The 23,566-nt window shown below is 37.5% G+C and overlaps 1 protein-coding gene and 1 pseudogene across 1 annotated transcript in view; both read left to right on the top strand.

Moving 5' to 3' along the window:
* CDK14 (cyclin-dependent kinase 14) overlaps positions 1-23,566 on the top strand; it is a 603,701-nt gene that overhangs the window by 24,038 nt on the left and 556,097 nt on the right. The window lies entirely within an intron of this gene.
* On the top strand, positions 11,078-11,868 carry LOC105550964 (annotated as a pseudogene).

The raw sequence follows: 23,566 nt of genomic DNA, 5'->3' as shown, positions 1-23,566 counted from the left end.
CGCCTAGCAGTCTCCTTTTCCTTATCTGTACAACAGAGGTAACCATCTCTGCCTGGCAAAATCATAAAAACTAATAAGATAATGCTTGTAATTCCTGTAAAGGGTCTTGGCACAGAGCAGGCACCACTGTTTCATAGAGCTGGGCTGTGCCCCGCAAAGCATCGGCACATGCAGCGTGGTACTGCACGTGACATTTGGGCCATCCTCCACACAAGTCCTCACATCTGTGGGCACAAGCTGTGGGGCACATGAAGCCTCCTGGCTTTATGATGGGAACACCAGCAATCTAATTTTAGGAACCTCCACATTTTAAAGAGGGGGAAACTGAGTCTGTAAAGTCCAAATTTAGGCTTCCTCCTGTTGTTGCCCCACTTCTGCCCATCACAGTGGCCTTGCCATGACCACATGTTAGTGGATCTGGCAGAAGGGAATGCCCACTGGTGGGGTTTGTATGCCAGGCGGTTTTTGTTGGATGGGATTTTGCATCCCACAAGACAGTCAGGGGCTCTGCATATGTGAGCACTACTAACTCATGTTTTAGAATGAAACAGTGTTCACATATGTCACATCTACAGTGTGCATCTGGTCACAGGATTTCCAGAAGGTCTATGATGATCACCCCAGATATAGAGGGAGGGAGAATTTTCCTGTACCTCCTCATTTTTGGGTTGGTGCCTCCCCAGAGGTTCTCCTGATTCTACTTGGTTCCCTTTCTTGTTTGCCTGCTTTTGTAATGGCACGTGTTTATTGTCTGGCAGGGGAAGCCCCTTTGTCTCTACTCCATGTGTCGTGTGTTCATGTGTTGAATAACTGGTACATTTTCTCCATTGTAGACACTTATCAAAGTCTTGGGACCTGTTGTCTGAGCAGATGTTCACATCCTTAAAATACTCTATTCCCCCTACAAGACTGTGTAAGGTTCCTGAGGGCAGAAACAGCATTTCTACCTCTCTCTAAATCTCATTCATTCAGAACAGTCCTTTGCACCTAGTAGATGCTGAATAAAAGTTGCTTGAGAGAATAAACAGATAATACTTTTGGAGTCTTTTAGGTGAATTTGTTGTCATAATTCAGTCCTCCCTTCCCCTTCCCCTTCCCCTCCCTTTCCCTTTCGCCTCCCCTTCCCCTTCCCATTCCCCTCCCCTTCCTTTCCCCCCTCCCCTCCCCTCCCCTCCCCTTCCCTTCGCCATAGGAATTCACCAACTGTTTATTCACGGGGATGGGATTTATCTTAAATGTTTTTTTCTGTAGGGACCTTATTTAATTTTCCCGGTAATGTTGGCACTATTATTTCTGTTTTTACAGATGGGGAAACGGAAGTTTAGAGAAGTTAAGCAACTAGCACAGGGTCACAGGGCTAGTGAAACTCCAGAAGTGGTGATGACCCAGACAGGGCCCTCATACCAGCTTAAGTAGCAGCTGGAGAGACCTGCTGGATTGTTGGCCTTTCAAAGGGAACATTGAAAGTTTCTTGCATTTGGTGATGATTGGGTTACATTTACTAGAATTGTATAACTTTTAAGTTGCAAATTAATGCTAAAAGTGTATTAGGGTAGCCCTAGGCTGTGGGACTAATTGAGAAATGAAGTACAATGGAAGTGCTGCAAGCAAATGGGTTTTCCTGCTTAGAGTAGGTACTTACTATTAATCCTGCAGCATTTGCTTTAAGGAGTTGGAGTCTTTCTTATCTAATTAAAAAGTACAGGTCAGATGTTGAGTGTTGTCAATAATTTAGCGCCTGCATCTTTTTGTCCCTGTTGTTTGTTTGGAAACTACAATTTGGAATCTTCTGTGCACATTTTAAAAAATAAATGACTGTGTGGTAATATTTTTGCTTAGTAAATGTATGCATTATCATCTTGAGCTTAGGAGTTTTCTGTACTTTTCTTGAAACCTTTGTTAATAGAAAAACTGTCAATCTAGTGCAGTGATCTTTCCCTGAAGTCCTCAGCATTCAATTGGGTATAAAAGTTGTGATCCCAGAGCACATGTTTTGAGGTTAATCCTATTCATATTTTTGGTTTTCTTCTTCATTCCCAAGATATATAAAAATGACAAACATTTGAGATTGCACGTTAGTGCATTGGATTTTTATCTGGGGTGGTCCCTTCTCTAAGTGGGTGGTGGGAGTGTGGGAAGGTGAAGCAATACCTACTAACCTTATTCGTGGTTTGGGAGCTTGATTATCCTTTTTCCAAACATCCTAAGCAAAGACTGCCCTGACTGTGTTTTTACTGAAAGCTCTTCCTGTCATTCTGGGTAGTTTATGTTCTTTATTTACTTTGTGTAAGGAAATTCCTTCTTTACTGTCCCATCTTATCTTAGATCAAAGTTTCTACCCAGGGACCCTACTTAAAAAGTATTGTCTGAGACTGCATGTGTTTTCTTTCTTTTTTTTAGCACTCTGAGATTTTGCTCCATCTGCACTCTCTGGTTTTCCTTCCTTCTATTTATGGCAATTGTGTAATGAATATTCATAGTTTCCATTATTAATGTAATAGCATGCCATTTGTCAGCTCTCTGGCTTTCTCGTATTTTTTAAATATATATATATATTTTTAAAAAATTATTTTTATTTATTTTAAAATTTTTGTTGTCTTTGTCTTCCATAATCTTTTTTCTTTCTAGGGTTTGTGATCATGTGTTTTTCCTCTAACCCAGACATATGTGTAGGTCTAAAACTGCACAGTGCAGGATGTCAAATGGCTTAAAAGGATTTCTGCTGTGACTGAAAGAGTGGATCTGTGCCCTTCTGAGGGTGTAGGCTGACCACATGAATACCAATAATTAGACATCTTTTATTTTAAGAGATGGGCAGCTGTTTCCTTAGTTGAATTTGGAGATCTTTAGTTATTTTGCTTTCTTTAAAGGGCTTTTCTCTGTATGTATGCATCTCTTTGCCAAGGTTGATGGCAGACTGGGAGACTGGCATGGCAATAGTGGGAAAGACGGAAGGGAAAAAAAGCACAACTGAAAAGGAAAACCTAAAGTGTTCTGAATATTAGATTTTAAGGTATTAGGTTTTTTTTTTTTTTTAAAGTTTTCTTTTTCAATTTATTGAAAAGTAGAATATGTAAGTATTATGAATATCAGTTTATTTTTCAGTGATTTTAAGGTAAAATTTTCACCATCTCACACTTGATCAGAAAGTCTAGCAATTAACTTTCCCCTTGAGCATCCTGAGCCATCCCTCAGAGATTTGATTAGGATGGCAGTTACAGTGGTGATAATGCCTTCCTGGAGTTTTCAAGCCTTTTATTTAAATCAGTGCTTATTATCTCTCACTGTTGTTTTAAGACACAGCTCCTGAACCTGAAAGTCCAGTGAAGATTTCATCTGGAAGGTTGGGTTACTGGGTGTGTGGGATTAGAGGCACAGACTGCTGTCTTCCTCTTTGTCATCATCAGAAGCCCTGAAACCCCTTCTCATGCTTGCTAAGATTAGGCAGGAGTGTCACTGCATCTTTATAACATATTTTATAGGGCTTCATAGTTTACAAAACAGTTTCATATGGTATTTCAGTGAATTTTTGCAACAAAACAGCCCTGTGAAGGAGTGGACATATAGTTTCATCTGTTTTGTAGAGGTGGAAATTGTACTCAGGGAAGGTAAGTGCTGTTCCCCAGGCCACAGTCTTCTGTTCTCACAGTGGAGCTTTGTCTGGGACTCAGGTTTCACGCCCTCTCACCCTCCCCTTATTCTGCTTCTCCTGAAAAGGTCAGGATTTAAGGACATTGCATTCAGCATCAGATTAGGGGAGGTATGTGACCTAGAAACACTAGTGATATGGATTTCAAAAAGGTAGTTATTTATTCTACTTCATAAGATTAATGACAAATAATGAGTCACTTTATAATTTGTCTATTCAGACAAACGCATTTTGTTCTCTATGTTCTTTCTGTGTTCTAGATTTATGGACCCGAATGCTTAATTTTACATAGCAGTGAAAAACATAAATCCTATTTTGTATTCTTTAGGTGCCTCAAGAGCCAACAGCTCAAACTGTGGAGGCAGTATTGGCAGTTTGGCTAAGAGGAAAGAGAGAGAAGTGGCTAGCAACCATCCCCCTGAGAATAGGAGAAAATGAGATATTTCTGACAGCATTACAAACTGGAGCAGAGGTTTGGTGATAACAGGAAGCTGCTTATGAGAAGGATTTAGCATTAGATGTGGATTTGAAACTCTGCCCCACCACTTAGTAGCTTTGTTACCATGAACAGACAGTTGCTTAATCTCCCTGAGCTTCAGCGTCCTCATCTGTGAGTGAAGGCTGTGAGGCAGTCTCATATATTATAAGGCGATAAGTCAGGATGCTGGAACAAGCTGCCCGGTGTCATAAACCTGTAGTCAGTCATAGCCAGGCTCCAGCACGCCTTAGCTGTGTGATACTTAACATCTCCATGCCTCAGCTTCCTCATCTCAAACAGGAGGATTCTAATAATACTTAGCTCATAGGATTGATAGGATCACCACAGTTTTCAAACATGTAAAACATTTAAAACAGTGAATGGCTCATAGTAAATTCTCTACTAAAAGTTAATTGTGTCTGGGCACAGTAGCTCATAATCTCAGTGCTTTGGGAGATCGAGGAAGGAGGATTGCTTGAGACAAGCCTGGGCAATACAACAAGACCCCAGTTCTAAAAAATAAAAAAAACCTGGCCAGGCGTGGTGACACACGCCTGTTGTCCTAGCTCCTCAGGAGGCTGAGGCAGGAGGATGGTTTGAGTCCAGGTGTGCAAGGCTAAAGTGAGCTGCACTGGCTTCACTGACCTCCAGCCGGGGCAACATAGTGAGACTCTGTCTCTAAAAGAAGTTATTTTTAAGTGGAATAAGTTAGGGTGGTACTTGCCACATACATTAAGCTTTCAGTAGACTAGTTTCTTCCTCCCCTATTTAGATGTTTTGAGGTTAAGCCTAATGAAAGCAATTCAAAAACCACTAAAATACAATTATTTTAATATTTGCATCACATTTAATTCATGTAACTATTGATCTCTTACACCTTGGACATTCATTTTTTAAATGTAGTATTTTAAAATGTAATATTTTTGCACTATTAATCACTTAAAATATTGCGTTATATCATGTCTAGGAAATTCATTATAGGCCTTTCTAAGAGAGAAGGCTTTGTGATAAAAGCCAGCTGCCTAGACATTTCCACCCTCCTCACCCATCCCCCAGCAGGCTACAGAAGCAGCAGGCTGGCAGAGGTCCAGATTTCCTAAGTGATGGGATTGTTCCCGGGGCCAGGAATGAGAGGAATCTGCCTAGATTGGAGATGGCTTTAGCTACTTTGCTTTGCTTCATACTCGTAGTCTTATTCCCAAACTAAATCTGACCCAGCACCATTTTCCATTATTGGAGATGTTTTAACACTGTGTGTGGAGGTCTTGCTATTTAAACAATGATTTCTGAATCCACTTTTTAATCTCATGGGAGCTTTTCTGTTTTTTTCTTTGTACTATGGAAGAACTATGAGTTAATTTTAATTTGTAGTTACACCTCTGCAAACCAATACAGTCTTTCTGTGACTTCCACTGGTAGCGCCGTTCTTGATCTGAGGCAACTATTGGGATTGTGGTTTTACTTTCCCATTTACTTAGAGGCGGGAAGGTTTAGTTGTTTAAATGCCTTAGACCAGGAAATTATTGGCTTTTGTCAGTGGAATTTGTTTATCTTTTCCACCCCTACATTCCTAGGCTGTGAGAGAACTGGTCATCACTGTGATTGCTCTTCGGTTTTTATCAGTTCCTCCCCCAGTGCTATTTTTATTAAATACTTGATGTTTCTCTCTTCTTTGGGTATAAATTTAGAGACCCTTAGGCAGACATTTCTGAAAGGGCTCTCTTACTCAGCTGCTGTTAAAATGAAAAGATCAATACTGCCAAGCACCTCTTTTTGTTTGGCTACCTCCAAAATTCATGTTTTCTGCAGTTACTCTCTAGGATTATCTGTAGATTCTCTGTAATTTCTATAATTTACAGATTGTAATCTAAACTGAAGATTGCTGCATGTATAATTCTAATGAGCTTCTTGACCAGCACTGTTCAGTAGATACATAATGCAAACTTCATGTCATTAAAATTTTTCTTGTAGTTACATTAAAAAAGTTAAAGAAGCCGGGTGTTGTGGCTCAGCCCTGTAATCCTAGGTCTTTCAGAGGCTAAGGTGGGAGGATGGCTTGAGGCCAGGAGTCGGAGACCAGCCTGGGCAATATAGTGAGACCTCGTCTCTACAAAAAAAAAAAAAAAAAAGTAAAAGAACCAGATGACTTTACTTTTATTAAAAATAAATTTATCAAAAATATACTTTACTTTTATAAAAAATATAATTTGGACATAAAAATTATTATTGAGATATTTTACTCTTTTTGTATTGCTTTAAAAATCTGCTTGTGTACTTTATTATATATCTCAGTTTAGACTAGCCGCATTTCAGGGGTTCATTAGCCACATGTGGCTAGTGGCTACTTTATTGGTCAGCACAGATTTTTTTTTTGACAGGGTTTCCTTTTTTGCCCAGGTTGGTGTGCAGTGGTACAATCACGGCTCACTGTAGCCTCACCCTCCCAAGCTCAAGTGATTTTCCCACCTCAGCCTCCCAAGTAGCTGTGATTACAGGTGCATGCCACCACACCTGGCTAAGTTTTAAACATTTTTTGTAGAGACAGAGGTCTCACTGTGTCTCCCAGGCTGGACTCAAACTCCTGGGCTCAAGCAATCCTCCTGTTTTGGCCTTCCAAAGTGCTGGGATTACAGGTATGAGCCACTGTGCCTGGCTAGCACAGATCTTTACTGTAACTTTTCTTCTTACTATAAAAGGCATTGTGTTGTACTCGCAATTATTTTCCCATCGAAGTGGCCTAGAAAAGAGACATGAATCTGGCCTCATGTCTTTGCTCATAATTAACACATTTCTAGAGAGATTTCCTTTGTTAGAAGAACAAATTGTGGGATTAATTATCTCAAAACATGAATTCAACTGTAGCACCTAAATAGCAGGCCGAATTATTGACCAATACTGATAAAAATTGCTTTGTCTTATGGCAGGAGTAGCAGTCAGGACAAGACTCAACATTTAGCAAAATCTATTGAGGCATTCTCCCACATAGAAGCCGTGCAACTCAGTTGTATGCTCCTAAAATCTACTGCAAAGCTGTCAATGCTTTTTGTTTGTGATTAGCACTTCATTTTTTTTTTCTTCTCAATTATTATTATTTTTTGAGACAGGGTCTTGCTCTACTAGTCCAGAGTGCTCTACAGTGGTGCAATCATGGCTCTCTACAGCCTTGACTCCCAGGCTCAAGTGATCCTCCCACCTTGGCCTCCCGAGTAGTTGGGACCACAGGTGTGTGCCACTATGCCTGGCAATTTTTAATATTTTTGTAGACATGGGGTTCTGCTGTGTTGCCCAGGTTGGTCTTGAACTCCTGGACTCAAGTGATCTACCTGCCTTATCCTCCCAAAGTGTTGGGATTACAAGTGTAAGCCACCATGCCTGATCAGAAAGATGACTTTTTAGGATTCTAGCTTGTTTGCTTTCCTTCCCACCTGAAGATACTTTTGTTATAGCAGCTTGTCTGCTTTCTGTCTCATTTTTTCCCCCTGATTTTTCCAGGAGTCCTCAATCACTTTCAAGTGTTAAAGGCCATTACTGATTCTTAAATGTATATGGCTATGACTGAATTTTAGCCATTGAGGGTTCATATGATCTATTCTGCCACAGTCCTTCTCAAACTTTAATGTGGATGTGAATCACCTGGGCCAGGCATGGTGGCTCGTGCCTGTAATTTCAGTGACTGGGGAGGTTGAAGTAGGAGGATCAGTAGAGGCCAGGAGTTTGAGACCAGCCTAGGCAACGTAGTGAGATACCCTGTCTCTAAAAAAATATGTATTACAAAAAACAACTTAGACAGGCATGGGATTGCATGCCTGTAGTCCCAATTACTCAGGAGACTCAAGACGGGAGAATCATTTGAGTCCAGATGTTTCAGGCTGCAGTGAGTTATGACCACCACCACTGTACTCCAGCCTTGCTGACAGAGTGAGACCCTGACTCTTAAGGAGAAAGAGAGAGAGAGAGGGAGAGAGAGAGAGATTGATTTGATGCAGTAGGTCTGAGATGAGGCCTGAAAGTTTGCATTTTTCACAGACTCTCAGGTCATGTTGATGCCTCTGGTCCAGAGATCACATATAGATCTAGTATATGATAGCAAAATGCTGCTGTCTTATCCCAGCCTGCAGCAAAGACGTTTAAAAAAATGTAGTGAGGTTTTCCACCAAGCTAAAAGTACTTTTTTGTTTTATATATTTTTTAAAATTCAGAGATGATTTCATTACTGCCTTCTTGCTACTGCGGTGATTACAAATGCTAGTTATTATTAATATTTTTAAATGACCTTTCATGACAGAATTATACAGCGCTAACCCTACTTACGTCTCCAAGTTAATAAAAGAATTTTAGTAGTTCACAAACTCCTCAAGTCTGATGCCACCCCACCATCTAAATCAGCAGTTTATAGCTTTCCTTCATGACATTTATAGTATTTTGTATTGATATAATTACATGGACAGTTGTTTAATGTCACTTTCCCTACTGTGCTCTAAGCTCTCGCTCTGTATTTTTAATCACTTTGTCACTCGTGTCTCAATAGCACTGGGTCTGGTGTCTGTCCGTCTCTATTCAATACTTTTAGGATGGCTTTATTCAGCGGGTCTCAGTAGGAGTGGTACTGCCCCCTAATGGAGTGTTTTGGAAATTGATGGGAACTAACTGGTTGTCCCAAAGAATGAAGTGTGCTACTGGTGTTTGGTGGGCAGGGGTTAAAGGGTGCTAGACATTCTGTAGTGTACACAACAGCTAACTAAGTGAATGCTTATTTGATGCATTTTGCAAAATCTTTGAATGTCCCTGTTGGAGACTCAGTTAATGAAAAACCTATTTGTAATTACCTGAACAAAAAACCTAACTCAGCTGGGTGCAGTGGCTCACACCAGTAATCTCAGGACTTTGGGAGGCCAAGGTGGGTGGATCACTTGAGGCCAGGAGTTGGAGACCTGCTTGGCTAACATGGTGAAACCCCATTTCTATTAAAAATACAAAAATTAGCCTGGCGTGGTGGCGTGCGCCTGTAATCACATCTACTTGGGAGGATGAGGCATGGGAATCACTTAAGCTTGGGAGGCAGAGATTGCAGTGAGCCAAGATAGCGCTATTGCACTCCAGCCTGGGCAACAGAATGAGATTGTCTCAAAAAAACTCCCAAAAAAGCAAAAACAAAAAACCACACACAGAAACAGAAAAAACAAAACAAAATCCCACTCCATTTAACATTTAAAGACAATTATATGTATGTATGTCCAGTTTTAATATACATACAGTCATACATCACTAGTCATGGGGGCACTTTCTGAGAAATGTGTCATGAGGCAGCTTTGTTGTACAGACGTCATAAAGTGTATTTGTACACACCTCGATGGTATAGCCTGTTGCACACCTAAGCTATATGGTATAGCCGATTGTTCCAGGGCTGCCTGTACAGTATGTTACTGTAGGTAGTTGTAACACAATGGTAAATACTTGTGTATCTAAACATAGGAAAGGTACAGTAAAAATATGATTCTATACTCTTATGGGACCAGAATTATATATGAAGTTTTTGTTGCCTGAAATGTCATTATGCAACGCATGACTGTATTCTGAAATTTTCAGAAATGCAGCTGCTGAGTACTTCAAAAGTTGTACTTTGACTTATTAGCAACATTACAAAGTAACGTCTACCATTCTGTGAAATCCCATCCGTAGTAGCAGTGATGTTTGTGATATTTGAATTATTATATATACACCCGCACTAATACATGTTTATAGGAAATATGATGGTTATGTATATATATGTGTGTGTGTGCATACAAATTTAGCCCTTATGCTAATTTATACAATAAAAATTGTTGAGAATATTCAGGTGAACATTTCTTTTTTAAAATCCAAATTTACCCATTAAAAGTGGTTGCAAGCATCTTACTACATCATTAAATCATTTGGTGGTGTTATCTCTGAGTATTTACATCTTGGGGTGTGTGTGTCTGTGTATCTAAATCACACATATGAAAGACAATAAAAGTTAATCTCTTTTATTTTCTTTTTATATTACATTTTGGACTTTATATTGTTTTTCTTTCTCTGTGTACATACTATCCCTGTAGATTACAAACATTTGCTATCAAAAGGTGGTGCTACTCTGATAGGATTAAGAACACCCCTTTCTCATGGAAACAGCATGGAATCAAGGATTTCTGCCTTCTGGTCTTGGTTTATTTCTCTAAACTGCTCACATAACTTTTCTGAATTTGTTGGTTGATCTGCATTATCACTGATAAGGTAAGTCATGATGTGATAAGTCACAGCAGATGTTTCATGAATGACTGGACGTGGCAAATGCCTTGCTTACATGGTGACTCTTACCCGTGGCTCCTCAGAAAGGCAAACTGTCCACCTGACACCCACTGTTCATCTTCACTTGCATTTTCATTTAGGGAGAGCAGACCACCTTGGAGGAAGGGGTTTGGCTAATGATAAGGTATGAAGTAGAGTGGGGAATTGTGGTAGTGGAGGGTAGTATTAATAAGTGAATAAAAGCAGAGTATGTTTTACCTTTCTGGGAAGCAGTTAAGATCCTTAGACTAGGGGCCACTCTTGTAAGGATTTTTTTAACAGTTCCATGTTTATCTGTTTCTGAGTGATTAACAATCAAACCCATGAAGACTTATAGACTGGGGACACTTTTGTGTCTTGTTTGGCAATTGGCTTGGAGTGGACCACAAAGCTCAAAGGCAAAAGAGTAGTGCACAGTGTACACAGTTGGTGCTAAGAAGGGCTCTCGGGGACTGGGTTACCAGGTTGCACAGCAGAAAGTCCCTTCAAGCACATGATTTTAGTCTGCCTAGATGTGGCTAGAATGTTGCTTATTAATTGTAACTAGAAAGATACAGGAAACTCAAGGGTAAATGGCACTGGAAAAAGGTCACTGAAGGTGAATCCATTTAAGATAAAGATCAAGGGGCTAGTGCGTGGCTGCCATGTTGCAACAGGACAGTAATGATGACACGGAAGATGTTTCACCCTTCAATGCAGAAGAGAAGACAACTGAATAGACCAAAAATGCTTCTCAGAATAGGGGATTAAAAACAATAGACCAAAAAAAAAAAAAAAAAAATCAGACACCCAGTAGCGTAATTTTTCTGTTTGCTCTTTTGAGTCCATGCAGTTATAATCCATCTTCTCTGTGAATTGCTCAGCAGCAGTTTTACTGCCTAGATGGTGACAGTTCTCTTGTTGCCATGTGATTTGGGGGAGTGAAGACTGTCACAGGTAGGCTAATGGTGGGCCTGCATTGGTGGAATCATACTGATGAAGATGAAAAGAACCACTGAGTGTCCAGGAAGAGCCATTGGGAGTCCAGGAAGGCATCCCCTCAAGATAACAAAACTGTCTCAGAGGCTGAATCAAGAATCTTTTGGTATTTATTGCCTGTTCAGTGCTGTGGGTGGTAATTGCCTTTAGTGCCCTCTTCTTTTTTGGAGTAAAGTGATTGGCAGTGGTTATCATGGGTGTGGTACTGCAAGATGCCAACCTATATGGTTACATCAGGTGTAAAGTGGGCAGTAGAAGGAATTTAACTAGCATGGCTATCTTGTACCCTGGAAAGCAGTTTTTAAGACAAAACAGTAAAGATAATCTGACTTCCAGACTAGAGAGAATGCTCTTATATCTTTTATTATATTGGGGAATGAAGACATTTTTGACTCTGAACCTTTTAGTGCCCAGTCCATGTTGTAATGAGGAGTATTGGCTCTATTTTTCCACTTAAAAGCTTTACTTGTTTTAAAAAAGGAAAGTTAGTTTTTATATTTTTTATTTTCTTTCCAGCAGTTGAGGCTAGAAAGTATGTTGTCACTAGAAACGTTGTGAAAATTTATCTTACAGGCTGGGCACTGTGACTCACACCTGTAATCCCAGCACTTTGGGAAGCCAAGGTTGGCAGATCACCTGAGGTCAGGAGTTCGAGACCAGCCTGGCCAACATGACAAAACCCCATCTCTACTAAAAATACAAAAATTAGCTGGGTGTGGTGGCGCATGCCTATGTAGTCTTAGCTACCTGGGAGACTGAGTCAGGAGAATTGCTTGAATCTGGGAGGCGGAGGTTGTATTGAGCCGAGATTGTGCTGTTGTACTCCAGCCTGGGCTACAAAGCAAGACTCTGTCTCAAAAAAAAAAAAAAAAAATTGTTTTACAGTGTACATAGGTATGCACAGAGTCATATAATATCAGTATGTTCCAAATTAATGAAAATGTGTTCATTTACATAAGTATGGAGACTTTTGCATTTGGATTCATAGAACATAAGAAGATGTAAGTCTGTATCAAAACTCTATATGTTTATATATTATTTATGTAGGGTATTTTCAGAAGTAAATTTTGCTTCCATGGTAAAAGTGAACATTTTGGCTTATGCATAAGTTAGAAATAATTGTTAATTTTTAATGTGTACCTCACGATAAAATTTCTTAGATATATGCAAACAATTAAAACCAAATTTGGGTCAGTGGTGTTTACTAGTTTCCAAAATTTTGTTTATTTTTATTTGTAACAATTTATTTACTTAAGGCCCAATTAATACAAATGGAATCAGCATAGTTTATGTTTAAGGAATACACAGAGATTGCTATTGTTTCATTTATTTTACATAAAGGATAGGCAAATTTTACTTTGGAACTTCCTACAGGCTGTTCAGTGGTCCTTGAGCTAACAAAATCTATCTGTTATCACTAAAAGAGCATTATTCTTATGTCATAATGACAGTAATCATTTAAATACTTGGCATAATGAATGCGTAAAAGACATTTTATTTTATAAATCTCTTTTTTTCTTGCTATAACGGGTATATTGTAAATCATGCATTTGTATTAATGGTATTTCTTAAAGCAGTAGATGTAACTGTAAACTAAAGCAATCTACAAACTATTGTAGGCATCCGTAGATTCTGTTGTAGGTACTGTAAACTTTGTTGGAGACTTTAGTCAGCAGATTATATTGTGAATATATTTGTACTTTGTTAAAATATTTTAAAAGATGTTTAATTGAATAAGTATCTTTTTTGGACTAGTAGCTATGAAGGTATAAAACTTTGTATTTGTATAAAACTGCTGTTTATAGAGCAAAAGAAAGCAAAGGTCAAAAATTTATGGTTAATATGCATAGAAAGTTTGATTAGGATTGAGTCTTTTAGAAAACAAATGGATAATCATCAAAAGAAAGTTTGTCCCAGTGTTTATTTGCAAGTATGTGCTAATTATTAGGAAAAAACAAATGAATTTGGTAAGTTTTTTTGGGGAATAAGTTTTCTGACAGTTTATATGGTAAAACAACACACTATCCTTTGCATAAGCATAATCATAAAGAGGGTCCATTTTAATTTTTCCAATTTTTTTTACATTTGATATATATTTTGTTCTCTTTTAAAGCATCTATAAAATTGTAGTTTTCTTCTTCTTTGGTTATTAATTATGAAGAGGATCCTGAAAGCCTCATTTTTTGTGGTCTTGTTATTTAAGCAGGTTTCCAGAATTACTTTCATCAGTCTCATGGAATACTGTCTATTTTGCAAGATTTGTAGTTGATTTGTTTGCATTTTAATGCCATTGGTGGTAAGGGCAGGCAGGGAGGACTGTTTAAGTGCTAAGCTGATTTTATAAGTGATTGGTTTCCTAGAGAGTATTTTTGAATTATGACAACTAAGTTTGGAGATAAATATTTAAATAATGAGTCCCCTTATAAATTCTTTGTGTATTTGTTGGTGCCAGGTTGGCAATCAGAATCTTTTCAAGGGCTAAATTGTGTTTATTCTCCACAGTTTCTATCACAGGGTCTTTTTCAAGATTAGTTTTTAATTAAATGCTTGTTGGATGGAATTGATGACTATTATGAATTTATATTCTTCCATGATTTCATATTTGCAAAGTTTCTCAGAGTCGCTCAAGATTGCTATTGTAAAATTTAGTGTAACATCATTTTTTAATGTTATACTTTATAAGGTAACATTTTAATCTAAAATTTAGATCATTGTCGTTAATTATTTGTTCCAAAGAGAACACTTTGTTCTTTGAAATCGATACTAATTAAAAAAAAAACACACTGGCTAGCATCTGTGCAGAGATCTTTCCCTTTAATGTTATGAGCAATTATAAATCAAGACCTAAGAGAGGCCTTGTAAATTATGAATATTCTGAAAACAATGAAGCATCTTCTTCTGCTTCTAACAAAGATAACACTGGAGTTAATGGAAGTGTCATATGCCTAGGGGAAGATGTCATCAAGACAAACATTTAGTTTGTCAAAGTGACATTTAGATGACTGTAAGCAATATTAATCCAGTCATGAGCTCTTGTCAAGCTTAAGTCTGATTTTAAAAGTAACTATTTTAGGCTTATTTATATATCACTGTCTAGTGTAGCAAGTGATTGGAAGCCGTCAAACTTTTAGGGTAAAAAGTAGAAAGAACATAAAATTAATCAGCATTTGGGTGTATTTTTATCAAGTGCTTAATACAGCCCTACTTGGTTATTTGAGTTTACCTTGACTGCTTTGACCCACCCTGTTTCATTATATTTATTAGAGAATGTAAGCTCCTTTCTCTACATAGGGTACCACTTCTATTCTGTATAGAAAGAAGTGTTAGCAAATGAGACGTTCTGTAATATAACAAGAATTATGCATAATGAAAGGAGCACAACCATCTCCAAGATCCTCTATAGCAGGAGTCCCAACCCCTGGGCCACCGACTGGTACCATGGCCTGTTAGAAACTGGGCCGCACAGCCGAAGGTGAGCAGTGGGCGAACAAGCATTACTGCCTGAGCTCCACCTCCTGTCAGACCAGTGGGGGCATTAGATTTTCATAGGATCACAAATAGTACTGTGAACTGAGCACACAGGGGATCTGGGTTACATGCCATTTATGAGAATCTAATGCCTGGTGATCTGTCACTGTCACACATCCCCAGATGGGACTGTCTAGTTGCAGGAAACAAGCTCAGGGCTCCCACTGATTCTACATTACGGTGAGTTGTGTAATTATTTTATTACATATTACGATGTAATAATAATAGGAAAAAAGTACACAATAAATGTATTGCAGTTGAATCATCCCAAAACCAATTCCACCCTTCCAGCCCCCCGTTTGTGGAAAAATTGTCTTCCATGAAACTGGTCCTTGGTGTCAAAAAGGTTGGGGACTGCTGCTCCACAGCAACTGTCTTCCGCTTGGGGAACCTGTACACTTAAGGAAACTTTCCAAGAGGTATGTACACCTCAAAAGTTAGAAGAGAGTTGATATCCAGATCCTTACCTTGTGATGTATTCTTTCTGAAAATTGATATCCCTTGAAAACACACCCATGGTTTGGGTATCTCCTACCTTTTCTTCTGCCATATCCTTTACTTTTATTATTTATTTATTTATTTATTTATTTATTTATTTATTTATGGCAGTCAAAAGCAGTGGGAGTGGAGAAGGAACAAAGAAATCTGTAATTGGTTGTAATCAATTAGTTGTAAACACCACTGCACTCAGACCAGCCTGCCATACCCTTTTCTGTTTTAGAAAAAAACACTCTCCTCCATCTGTAATCTTACCACGGTATATTGACCCAAGCAAGGTTTTCAAAGTCCTGATCATCAAAGGACTAGTTTATAGTTTTGATGTCAGGCAAATCTTCAGACTCTTAACTATCTCTCACCCTGTTAAGCAATTCATTACCAATGAGATTTTTTCCTTGTATTTAATAACTATCACAATAAACATGCTTTTTGTTTAATATTAATAATTATAATTAATCTAGAAGAAAAATATTAAAGCCCAGAGTTTTGTGGTCACAGGAAATCAAAGCCATTTAAAAATTTTAAAGTATGTATGAAATTTTATGTTGCAGAGAAGTATGATAGAGTATTTGTAAGTCAGTAAAAGACTTTAAGCATTAATGTATTTATTTCATTAGGTTGAAATTCGGATGGAGAGGAGGAATGAAATATGATTTCAAGGAGGAAAGCACACAATGTAAATTTTTAAAGTCTTGTTAATGTATGTTTTATATGGATTATGGTGGGAATAAAATATGATCTTTAGGTTTCTCTGGATACATTTAAAAGAATAATATTAAGAAAGTGAAAAGACAAGCCTCTGTGGTTTGATCTCTTTGAGATCATCAGAGTGTTCTAAAATTGATTTTGTGGATGTTTGGCACAACTCTAAAAATACTAAAAACCATTGAAAGCCTCTGTGACTTGTCTTTTCACTTTCTTAATATTATTCTTTTAAATGTATCCAGAGAAATAAAAGTTTTACAAATCACATACCTGATAAGGGACTAGTATCCAGAATATATAAAGAACTCTTACAACTCAATAATAAAAGACAACCCAATTAAAATTCTTGGCAAAGGATCTGAACAGATGTTTCTTCAAAGAGGATATACAAATGGCCAATAAACATATGAAAAGGTGCTGAACTTTATTAGCCATCAGGGAAATTCAAATCAAAACCATGATGAGCTACCACTTCACAGGGAAATTAAAATCAAAACCATGGTGAGCTACCTAGGATGGCCTGAATAAAACAACAACAACAACAACAACAACAACAACAACAACAACAGGTAATTGCAAATGTTGGTGAGGATGTGAATAATTGGAACTCTCATACCCTGGGACTGCAAAATGATTCACCTGCTTTGGAAAACAGTCTGTAGTTCCTCAAGTAGTTAAACATAGAATTATGACATGATCCAGTAATTCCTCTCCTAGGTATATACCAGAGAGAAATGAAAATGTGTGTCAGTGCAGAAACTTTTGCATGAAAGGACAGAGCAGCATTGTTCATAATAGCCAAAATGTGGGAACAATCCCAGTGTCTATCATCTGATGAATGGATAAAGTGCAGCATATCTGTACAATGAAATGTTATTCATTAATAAAAAGAAATGAAGTACTGATAGATGCTGCAACGTTAGTGAACTTTGATAACATTGTGCTAAATGAAAGAAGCTAATCACAAAGGAGCACATATTGTATGATTCTGTTTATATGAAATGTCCAAAATAGGTAAATCTATAGAGACAGAAAGTAGATTAATGGCTGCTTAGGGCTGAGGTGGAAGTGGTAGTGGGGAGTAGATAATGGGACAGGGTGGGGGATTGACAGCTATGGCTCTCTTTGAGATCATTAAAGTATTCCAAAATGGATTTTGTTGATGCTTAGTACATCTCTGTAAATATACTGAAAACCATTTGTATTAGTTCATTTTCACACTGCTGATGAAGATATACCCTAGACTGGGCAATTTACAAAAGAAAAAGGTTTAATGGACTTACAGTTCCACATGGCTGGGGGGGCCTCACAATCATGGTAGAAGGTGAAAGGCACATCTCACATGGTGGCAGACAAGAGAGAGAGCTTGTGCAGGAAAACTCCCATTTTTAAAACCATCAGATCTCGTGAGACTTACTATCACAAGAACAGCAAGGGAAAGACTTGCCTCAGTCATGTCCCACTGACTCCCTCCCACAACACATGGGAATTATGGGAGCTACAAGATAAGATTTGAGTGGAGACACAGAGCCAAACCATATTACCATTGAACTGTACACTTTAAATGAGTGAATTGTATAGTATGTAAATTATACCTCAAGCTGTTTAAAGAAATAATGTAATAGTTTCATTTTTAAAAGTCTGTGTTTACAATATGCCAGAAATGACATACTTTGCATTCTCAAATACATGTGTGATGAACTGTTGCACATATCACCTTAAACATTTTAAAAAATGCAGTCTTAAATTACCAGTTTTAATGGTTGCATAGTATTTCAGTAAGTTGATGTGGGATACTTTGCTCATTTTCCTCCTATATAAATACTTTCTCAGATTGTGATGTTTTAAATACAAATTTCTATACCTGCTAATTTTCTTCTTTTGCTGCTTTCTTTGGATAAAATTCTGACTGACACTCAGAAAAAATGAATAGATTGCTGTTTTTTTTTAAATTAAATTTTTGTTTATTGATTTTTTATAGAGACAGGATTTCACCATGTTGGCCAGGCTGATCTCAAACTCCTGGCCTCAAGTGATCTGCCTGCCTTGGCCTCTGAAAGTGCTGGGATTACAGGCATGAGCCACTGTGCCTAGCATGAATTGGGATTGCTGAGATTTCTTACACAGGTATTGCCATATTACTTTTCTGAAGGGTTGAAACAATTTTTATCATTTACTTTTTTTTTTTTTTTTACTTTTTTGTTAAGTATATAATTTGTTTCATAGTAAATGTTTAAAAGTGTATTTCTTTGAGTAAGTACATTATTATAAAACTCCCATTTGTTTCCTATTACAGCCTTGAGAGTGATGAAAGTTATTTATTAAATGACCTCGTACTGAATACCCACTCTGTGTCAGAACTTGTGCTAGATACTAGAGACTGGAGATGCAAAGTGAGAAAGGCTTAGTTTTGCAGTCAGAAAAGTTCCACATCTCATGGGGAAAATCATTACAGTAGGTAACGTGAAGTCTTCAAGTATAAAAAGGTGTTTGAGGAGGTACCTGGAGAATGTGGCCAGCATAGGAGGGCAGGTGATATGTATGTACAGCTCAAAAGATGAGCAGGCCTTTGCCTGGAGGCAAGATGAGAACAAAGAGAGGGCATTCCTAGTGCAGTTACATACACAGCCTCCAAACACCATGATGTGGGCAAGCAGTTCCCACAGGTTCCCTTTGACTGAAGAGTTATCGGCTCTTTTGTGTTTCTAATTTATTCATTAGTACATTTGGTTGTTTTCTTTGTTTTTGATAATATGCTCTGTTCTTTGCATTCCATACACATATTAATAGTAATGTTAAACGTCACTTTTAAGACAAATATTTCCTTTTAGTCTGTCCTTTGACTTTTTATTTTATTTTTCATCATATTTTTACATTCTGGTCACATGGGATTATGATGATTTGTTTTGATATACACCATGTGGAAATTTCTTAATTTATAGCATTATGGATTTAGCTGGTCCAGTAGTAGCAAAACCTTGTTTCTTCAGGTGGTTTTCCTGCTAAGTATGAGAAGAGTTGTAAAATATATGTGGGGCCCTTATTTCTCATGCCCAAGCTCTTTCTGTGTCAAACCCCTTTATGATAATACAGCGTGGTGTTTACTTGATGGCTGGGTTAGGAAGCCAGATGACAACTTCTCTTTATTTACCATCTTCTCGCGGTAGAATGGCTTCATTCACTTGATTTGAAGAGCCAAGCCAGCAACCCTACTCTGGGCCCCCACAGGTGCTGTGGCAGCAGTAAATTGACAAACCTGTTCACATCTCAACTGCCTCCAATTTTTATTGTTTTAGCAATATAGTAGATAGTAAGGAGTGAAAGGATATAAATCAGATGGAAAGGGAATTGGTATGGACTGAATTGTGTCTCCCTTCAAAATTCATATATTGAAGCCCCAGCCTCCAATGTGACTGTATTTGTGGATAAGGCCTTTATGGAAGCAGTTAAAATTAAATGAGATCATAAGAGTAGGGCCCTGATCTAATTGGGTTAATGTCCTTATGTTGAAGAGATAACAGAGAACTCTCTCTCCCCCTCCACTGTGTGAGTATATAGCAAGAAGGCAGACATCTGCAAGCTAGGAAAAGGGTCCTGACCAGGAACCAAACCCTGTTGGACCTTGATCTTGGACTTTCCAGTCCCCAAAACTAAGAAAATCAGTTTCGGTTGTTGAAGTCAACCAGTCCATGATATTTTATTACTGCAGCCTGAGCAGATGAAAACGGACATAATGATAATAATCAAAACAATTATTTATTACCTAACATATATCCATTTTGGATTCCCTTAAAGCCAGATATGAGTTAAGTCATATCTTTATCTCCATTTTCTTGATGGGTAGTCTAATCATTAAGTAACTTCCCTCAGGTCTCAGTGCTGGGAAGGTGAGTCTGTAGATCATAACAGCTCTATGTAATTCATTTATATATTTTAGAGGAAAAGAGACTCAACGGCAACCACAAGAAGAGTGTAAACTCCTGCACAAATACGTTTGGGAACGTACTTAGTGGATATGCATTTAATATTCAAGACTCTGTGAAATACTACAGTGAAGAAACCTGTTTACCTTTACTTTCGTGTTTCTCAGAATCCTTCCTAGGGACATCTCTGGTGATACCATGGGTAGCAATGTTCCATGGACATCAGTTTGGGAAGTGCGGCCCAGAGTGGTCATTAGATTCCTGCACTGGCCACGATAGGCCTATTCAATTTAAAACATACTTAAATGTTGATAAGCATGCACGCTTATTACAATTTATTGAACTAAAAATGTAATGAGAGTATATGTTACTTCAAGAAATTAAGTTGAATATGGCTTTTCTTTTTGCATGAAGATTAGACAAAACCTTAAGGTAGCTGGTTATGAATTTTAGACATCTTACCGCTAAGAAAATAAAATAGATGCCTCTATAAAAGTAAGCTTTATTATTATTATTATTTTAGTGAGCAACAAATGCGGCAGGCATTTCTGTAGGGCAGAAAGGATAAGAGTTCCAATCTCATGGAATTTACATTGTACAGAGATGTGGAGATTAAGGGTTACATGTGTTCTTCTCAACATGTTTATATTTGTATATATATTCTTACAAATTATTATAGTTGGAAGGTTTTCTGTACATTCTGGCCTTGGCGAATTGGTATTTTCTTCATAAATACATCCTCAGTTTTTTTCAGGTATTAATATTTTGATTATAGAAATGGACTTTGGGCCTATGCTTGGCTTACAATGTTTCAGTCCACAAATGAATCTTATTTTTAATTGTTAAAGGAATGATTTCTATTTAAGTAAACTTAAAATGATTTAAAACCTCTAAAGAGACTGGTTAGTTTTATCCTTTTTTTTTTTTTTTTTTCTGTAACTCAAAAGCAGTTTTAAAAATCTACACATATGCCAGGTTTGAATTGAAAACATTTGAGCATCTGAGTGAAGGTGTTGGTGAAGTTGTTTGACATTTTTTTCTTTAATCTAATGATAACATCACTTAAATAATTTATAAGAAAAACCCCGGGTATTTTCCTCCTTTTTTTTTTAGAGATGGGATCTCACTCTGTCACCCATGTTTTAAAAGTAGGTCCTACTACATAGTTGATAACACTTAAAATGAATGTTTTTAGACAGTTATAATTTATTTATAGTTAGATGAACCAAACAGCTTTTAACTTCTGTTGCTAAAGCAAGCCCACTTCAAGATACAAAAGATCTTCCATCTTTAGCATATTAGCCAAAAGAGAAAAAGAGAAGAACGTTGAAAGTGTGTTGCCCTACTTCATTTTCCCTTCTGTGTCACACACAGTGAGAATAATTAACAGCCACTTAGTAGATTTCTTTTAAGCAGATCACTGATCTGGGAAGTGCTCACTGAGTCTCAGAAAGGGTTTGGTCAGTGGAGAAGAAAATCACAACTGACATTTATGGGTGGAGTCCGTGGGCAGGAGCAGCCAGCTTTTTGACAGCAGTTGTGAGCTCTGGGTAACTCCCACCAGTTAGTGAAATTAATGCCAACTTCTTTTTATTTCTTTAACCTTGCCACTGTTTGCCTGAACAGTCAAAGAAAGGCAGTAGTTCCATCATATTTCTTGATTCACAAAGCTTAAGGTCAGGCAGGAGGATGTTCATCTTATGGAAGCCTCTGGTTTTTGAGTTAGTGGTTTGCATTAAGATGGCAAGAGAAAGCTCTTGTTCCTTAATTAGTGAGAGGCATACTGACGGTGTGAAGCATTTTTTTTTTTTTTTTTCCTGCTGGAGGTCATTTTTAATGGTTGAGCATGCATGTGAGTATTCTAAGCCCCAAACCAGACCCTGGTTCCTTTGATGGACTGCTTACAAGTTAGTTGAATAGTAGCTATAACTTATGCCTTTATTTTTTTCTCTTGTTCTTTTTCCCCATTTAGCTTTCCCCCTTACTTAAAAAATTAAAATATAATATATACATATCATACAAAAGAGCATACAATAAGAAGTTTTCCTCCTGCTCCCAAGTCTCTGGTTACCCTTTTTAGAGGTAACTATGAACATCATTTTAAAAACTGCTTCCAGACACTTTCTTTGCTTACAGATCTCTTCTCCACCTTGGGCTCCACACTAGTGGAGCGTATTTTGTTTTTCTTCTTAACAGTATATGTTGAAGAGTGTTTTATATCAGCACGTATATAGATCCCACTCATTCTGTTTATAAGTTGCGTGCTGTTCATCGTATGGATGTACTATATTTACCTGTTTCTAAAAGTTGGTGAACATTTAGGTTGTTTATTGAGTTTTGTTCCTACAAACAGAGATGAATGGATAGTTTTGTTAACAACTAAATATTGAGTCACATATGGTAATATACATTTAAAATTATAATACTGTATATATTGCCAAAATTGCCTGATGAACAGACTCGTACCCTCATCTGAAATGTCTGTTTTTCCACCTTTACCCTTGTTAAGCATTTTCTGAAGCTTGCAATCTGGAACATGAAAATTAGTTTTACTAGTTATTTTCAATTTGCATTACTTTAATTATTAGTGAAGCTGAGCACATTTTCTTTTTATGTTTATAACCCATTTAAATTCTTTTTTTCTTGTGAACTATAGGTTGCTTTCAACACTTAGTTATACCTGATGAGAATTACTGTACAGGTTCGGGAGGATATCCAGAGACTTGTATTGTAGAACTTTCTTAGTGTATTAGGAACCTTGAAGACGATCTAGTCCCACCTTCCAATTAGTATAAAAAATATTTTCATAACCTCTGTAACTGGTTCGTTGATTATCTGCTTAAATGTTTTTGATATTAGAACAATCTTAGGGGGCTTGACTTTGCTTAGCTATGCTTGATTTACAATGTTTCAGTCTATAAATGCATCTAATTTCTAATTATTAAAAGAATGATTTCACTTTAAGAACGTTAAAATGATTTAAAATTTCTAAAGAGACTGGTTAGTTTTATCTTTTTTTTTTTTTTTTTCCTGTAACTCAAAAGCAGTTTTGAGTGAAGGTGTTGGTAAAGTTGTTTGGCGAGTTAAAACTTCATGGGCAACTAATTCCTCTTTTAGCTTTAGTTGACAGAAATTTCAAGATATGTTAAAAGAGTACTTGAATAGATAGAGAAGATGGGAGCAGCTAAACTCTTTAAATCGCTACATTAAGCCGGGCGCAGTAGCTCATGCCTGTAATCCCAATTACTTGGGAGGCTGAGGCTGGATGATCACATGAGCCCAGGAGTTCGAGGCTGCAGTGAGCTATGATTGCACCACTGCACTCCAGCCAGAACAACAGAGTGAGATCCTGTATCTTAAAAACTAGATAATAAATAAATACATGACATTTATGAAGCTAGAAGATTGTTTCAGGCCCAATCAAGGGATCAGGAGCAATGCATGTGTAGTGAATCTTGTTCTTTTGACTAAGAATGAGAGAATTTATAATTAAGGAGGGTG

This window comes from Mandrillus leucophaeus, unplaced genomic scaffold, assembly GCF_000951045.1.
Source record: "Mandrillus leucophaeus isolate KB7577 unplaced genomic scaffold, Mleu.le_1.0 Scaffold50, whole genome shotgun sequence".
Taxonomy (NCBI): Eukaryota; Metazoa; Chordata; class Mammalia; order Primates; family Cercopithecidae; genus Mandrillus; species Mandrillus leucophaeus.
The sequence above is the reverse complement of the archived record's forward strand: the minus strand, read 5'-3'. Positions and strand labels throughout refer to the sequence as shown.